Genomic DNA, 6,000 nt, shown 5'->3' on the forward strand with positions numbered 1-6,000 from the left:
GCAAAAATCACATTATCCCCAAAATGTGACTCACTGGAGGGGACAAGCATAAACAGTCTGAAGGTGGAATTTGTATAAATGGTGGAGACTCATCGTGACTGTAAATCCAGCCTTACACTTCACAATCATAGAAAACTCTGTTGCTCAGGCAGCATATGAAAGAGATCTTCTTGCAGCTAAACTACAAGGGCAGTTGGCTCTAGTGGTTTTCATTTCACTGCTTCGGAAGATTACTTGGTTTATATAATTTTTAATTGATCATAAAATTAGTAAACTTTATTATTTAGAACATTGTAAGTTTGGAACAAAATTGAACAAAAAATATAGAGAGTTACCATATACTTCTTGTCCCAACACACATACAGCCTCACCCATTATCAGTATCCCCCACCAAAGTGGTGCAGTTGTTACAGTAAATGGCCTACTTTGAGAAGTCACCATTCTCCATTGGGATTCACTCTTGGTGGTGAATATTGTATGGATTTTGACAAATATATTATGACATGTATCTACCATTGTGGAATCATATAGAATACTCCTATTCATCCCTCCTTCCCCCTTCACCCCTGGAAGCCACCAATCTTTTTGCTGTCTCTGTAGTTTTGCCTTTTCCAGAATGTCATATAGGAATCACACTATGAAGCCCTTCCAAATTGGCTTAAATTTCTCTTAGGAATATGAATTTAAGTTTCCTCCGTATCTTTTCATGGTTTGAGAGCTCATTTCTTTTTAGTGCTGATTAATATTCCATTGTTTGGATGTATCACCAGCTATTTATCCACTCACCTCCTAAAGGGTGTCTTGGTTGCTTCCAAGTTTTGGTAGTTACGGTTAATGCTTCTAGAAATATCCATGTGCAGGTTTTGTGTGAACAAAAGTTTTGAATTCCATTTGAATATATACTGCTGTATTATATGGTAAGATTATATCTGGTTTTGTGAGAAATTGTCAAATTATCAAAGTGGCTGTACCATTTTGTATTCCTACAGTTACGAATGAGAGTTTCTGTAGCTCCACATCCATGACAGCATTTGGTGATGTCGGTGATGTCATTTGGTTAGTGAACTGGATTTCAGTCATTCTAATGGGCATGTAGTAGTATCTCGTTGTTTTAATTTGCAGTTCATTAATGATGTATGATATTGAACATTTTTTCATATGTTTACTTGCCATCTGTATATTTTCTTTGGTGAGGTATCTATTAAGGTCTTTCAGTCCAGGTTTTAACTAGGCTATTTATTTTCCTATCGTTGAGTTTTAAGAGGTCTTTGTATATTTTGAGTGACACTCCTTTATAAGATGTGTGCTTTGCAATCCTTTTTTTCCCATTTTCATCTTGTCATATCATTCCCTTGACATTGTCTTTTACAGTGCAGAACATATAAATTTTAATGAAGTTGTTCTTATGATTTACTGCTTTCCTAGATTGCACTTCCACTTGTATTTTTATATTTGTATTTATTTATTATATTCATATTTTAAAAAGCCATCACCATACCCAATGTCATCTAGGTTTTTTCCTGTGTTTTCTTAAAGCAGTTCATAGTTTTGCTTTTAACATTCAGGTCTATGATCTATTTTGAATTAATTTTTGTGAGAGGTATTAAGTCTGTACCTAGATTCATTCTTTTGCATGTGGATGTCCAGTTGTTGCGCATCATTGGTTGCAGAGATGGCCTTTGTTCCATTGCACAGCCTTTGCTCTTTTGTCAAAGATCAGCAGATTATATTTATGTGGCCTATTTCTGGGGTTTCTCTTCTGTTCCATCCACCTATTTGTCTATGCTTTCACAATTACGATACTCTCTTGATTACTGTAGCTTTATATTAAGTCTTGAAGTCGGGTAGTGTGTATCCTCTACCTGTCCTCCTTCAGTATCAGAGGGCTCTTGTCTTTTGTCTTCCTTTAAACTTTAGAGTCAGTTTGTTGATATCCACAAAAAATTTGCTGGCATTTTTGACTGGGATTGTTTTGAATTTACAGATCAAATTGGGAAGAACTGACATCTTGGCAATATTGTCTTTCGATCCTTGAACATAGAATATATTCCCATTTATATAGCTCTCATCAGAGTTTTAAAGATTTTTGTTAGATTTATTTCTATCTTTTGAATTTTGGGTGTGCTGATATAAATGATAGTGTGTTTTAAATTTCAAATTTCACTTGTCATTGCTGGTATTTAGGAAAGAGAATGACTAGTATATTAACTTTGCATTTTGTAACCTTGCTATGATTGCTTATTAGTTCCAGGAGTTTCTTGGTTGATTCTTTCAGATTTCCTGCATAGATGAACCTGCCATTTATGAAAAAAAGACAGTTATTTCTTCCCTCCCAATCTGAATAGCTTTCCCCCACTCTTCATGTCATATGAAGCATTAGTTAGGACTTCAAATACAGTGTTGAAAAGCAGAGCTGAGAAGACACATTTTTGCCTTGTTATTAATCACCATTTTTAACAGCATATACATGCATTGAGAAGTCTTTATTGCTAAGACCCTGGTAATCCAAAGTGGGTGTAATGCAATATAATGGGTATAAAGCAGCCTTGGATTGGGATTAAACATGAGTTCTTACACTTGTTTGCTTATTGTCTGTGTGAATTTAAGGTCATATGAATTATATATAATTTGGAAATAATTTCTAGTTCTGATGTTATGAGGATTAGCAATGATGGATAAAGAATAAGTTTGTAGCTCTTCCGTGTCTTTTCTGCATCTCGATCTTCTTACTGATGTTAACATTGTATTAGAAGTCATAGAATATAAGAGCTAGCTATCAATTTTATCAGGGAAATAAGGTAAATTCCTAATGACTCTTACTTGTTTAGGTTTTATAAATATAGCCACAGTTTCCTCTTAGACATTCTCACTGACCCAGCAAACTTGCAGAACTTTTGTTTAAGTTAATATTTCTTCATTTAGAGATATTTAAGGAAGCAGGGTTCTTAGAATTTGTAATAGAATATAGAGGTAACCTGAATGCAGGGCCAGAAGCATTATTTCTGTATGGAATTTGGAAATCACTAGCTCTCTGTGTCTGTTGAATCATTAAAAGGATCTGATGGCACATGCTTTGTCATTAAGTTGTTATGGACAGAGAGAGATGACCATTAACCTCACATCTTAGGGAGGTGGCTGAGAAATAGCTAAGTAAGTTAAATAAAGCCTAACAAACACAAATCCTCCTACCATGGGGTTTTCTGAAACTTAACCCATAGAGTGAAGGATTTCTTAAACAAAGTGGACCAAAGATGAGCGTTTTTTTAGAATCACTAGGATGATAGAATGTAGAAGTCAGCAGAGCATGTACAAATCCTAGAGTCTAGTCTTTTTCATTTGCAAATGAGACATTTTCTGATGGGATGAATAGCACCTGAAGTCATATATCTAGCCCTTGGAGTGTCAGAGAATAACATGGTATCTTGACTCCTACAATCATACGCTAATATCTCACGCTGCCTCTTTGAGTGGCTGTGCCTTTCTTCTTTTAAAACTAAAAATGGCTCTTTTTTCTTTTTAGCAGCTTGAAACACAGCCACTCTTCATCTGCTCTATGGTGTCATCCAATACCTCAGTAAAGCTGAAAAAAAAATCCCCTTTCATTACAAAGTTTTTCACTTCTCATACTCATCAATGATAGTTTGAAATATTGATACAATGGGAAATCATTGGTTGGCCTAAGATATTTATTCTCATTGTTGGTTCATATTACGATTGATTGATGGTGAATATTAATTTTTAAATGAAACAGCATCGTACTTACGGCAATAGAATATGTTAACATTCTTTGAACTCCTATTTTCATACCAAGCATTGCATCCATGTACTTCTCATACATATTGTCTCATATTTTCAAGAATGTGTCTATTTCCTTATGAAAGTCTCCTTAAAAAAATGTTGGAAAATGAGTTCTTATGAATATAAAATGTTTGAGTGGGAATATAGGGGTGAGACAGTTCAGGCTATGGATCTGAACAACGTGGACTCACACTCGCTTTCCCATTTTTTGTACTGGGACATCCTGGCACTTTTCCCAAATGTGTTTTAGTTTCTGCATCTGAAAAATGACATATTAAAAATAAAGCACTTATCTTTAAAGAATCAAATGAGATGTGATTATATAAAATATTTATAGTGCCTAGCATTTAGGACTCATTAGTATTAATTATTATTATTCCTATATGAAAATTTGCATTACTGTGAATGGGTAAAATCTTGACACTTTTAGTTGATAGGTTATTCATATTGATTTTGTTACTGACCGTCTATGAATTTTTAACTTCAAGTGGAGGATTTCACTTACCCACTTACCATTAATTAAAACAAAACAAGAATCTATCTGCTGGTTGCAGTCAGTATGTATCACTTCAAATCTGACCACATGAGGGCAGCATGGTACCTTTTAAGAAAGGGACATAGCCTGGAATGGAGAAAAAAAAATCTACTATTAAAGCTATGGAGTTCATGGATATAAAATTAAAACTAGAGGACTCCATAATGATTCTCTAATCCAAATTTTCACTTTACAGTAGAAGGAACGAAAGTCCAAAGAGGCCATTTAGCAAGTCCCCTGTCACACAATTGATGTCGGGTTGACAGTAGAGCAGAGAACAGATAAATAGCACTTCTGGTAGCAACTATAATTGCATTATTGGAGCACCTAAATACTCTGAGAGACTTTTTATTATGCATTAATGTTTTGTGTGACAATATTTTAGAGGAAATAGAATATTTCTGATTATGAAGTAGCCACAGGAATGTTCCTTTCTGGAGAAATAGAAAATAAAAAGAGAATCTCATTTCTGGATGACTTAAGTGTATACTCGCAGGCAGACGATTGAACTGTATGGCTTCTCACGGTTGCCATTAATATTTTGCTCACAACCATGTGTTCGTGAGTTGCATAGAAACTGTAGCAGTATCTCCAAAAAGCAGGAGCTAGCAAAGGAAGAGGGCACACCAATTTTGCCTAGTAAATTTCCCCATTTTTTAACCTACTTTTTCACCTTTGTCCACTTCCCAGCCAGTCACACAAACACACACATACAGCCAGAAACATGAAAAAACAAAACAAAACAAAAAACAACACACTCACGATGGCAGCAGAATGGTGGGAGCACCTGGTGGGGAGAGATGCTTTAACTTTTCACCCTTGGTCATCATACGTACCCCTTTTCCAAACCTTGGATTGGGATTAAACATGAGTTCTTACACTTGTTTGCTTATTGTCTGTGATCTTAAATTATTGGTGCACAAATAGGCACCAGATAATCTGGGTAAACAGAATATGCTTGCTGTATGACCCCATTCTCCCTATTTTCCTCTAAAATATGTTTTAAGTCTTGGAAATCCTTCCCTTCATTCCTGCCATCATTATAGCTCATTTGCATTCCTCCATCACCCTCCAATATTGGACACTGCAGTAGTTAATTTTATGTGTCCACTTGCCTGGGCCACAGGGGTCCCAGACATTTGGTCAAACATTATTCTGGATGTTGCCATGAGGGTGTTTTGCAATGACAGTAACATTTAAATTAGTAGACAGAGTACAGTAGATTGTCCTCCATAATGTGGGTGGGCCTCATCCAATCAACTGAAGGCTAAATAAAAAGACTAGAATAAAATGGCTAATCCTTCCAAGTAAGGGAGAATTCTTCCTGTCTGGCTGCCTTCAATTGGGGACATTGGTTTTTGTTGCAAGCTTTAGATTCAGACTGCAGCATTAGCCCTAGCTGCCAGCCTTCAGACTGGAAATTAACTATCAGCTCTCCTGGTTCTCAGACCTGCAGACTTTGGCCTGTGTGCTATTCTTGGTCTCCAGCTTTCTGACTCACCCTGCAGATCATGAGACTTTCCAGCCTCCATCACCATGTGAGTCAGTTCCATATGTATGCACAGACATACATATATACATGTATAGATATATGTCTACAGATATATAGGTGTGTATGTATTATACACACCTATGTATCTACATATCTAACATATGTATCTATGTAT

The 6,000-nt window shown here is 35.8% G+C and overlaps 1 long non-coding RNA gene across 3 annotated transcripts in view; it reads left to right on the forward strand.

Annotated features, from left to right (window-relative positions):
* Positions 1–5,020, forward strand: part of LOC118913667 (uncharacterized) — a 10,851-nt gene extending 5,831 nt beyond the window's left edge. For all 3 annotated transcript variants that reach the window (XR_005025284.2, XR_008995749.1, XR_005025283.2), the window contains one exon: positions 3,524–5,020. This is a non-coding gene — a long non-coding RNA (uncharacterized LOC118913667). The remainder of the gene's footprint in view (positions 1–3,523) is intronic.
* The last annotated feature ends 980 nt before the right edge of the window (positions 5,021–6,000 follow it).

Source organism: Manis pentadactyla, chromosome 1 (assembly GCF_030020395.1).
Source record: "Manis pentadactyla isolate mManPen7 chromosome 1, mManPen7.hap1, whole genome shotgun sequence".
In the NCBI taxonomy this organism is placed as follows: domain Eukaryota; kingdom Metazoa; phylum Chordata; class Mammalia; order Pholidota; family Manidae; genus Manis; species Manis pentadactyla.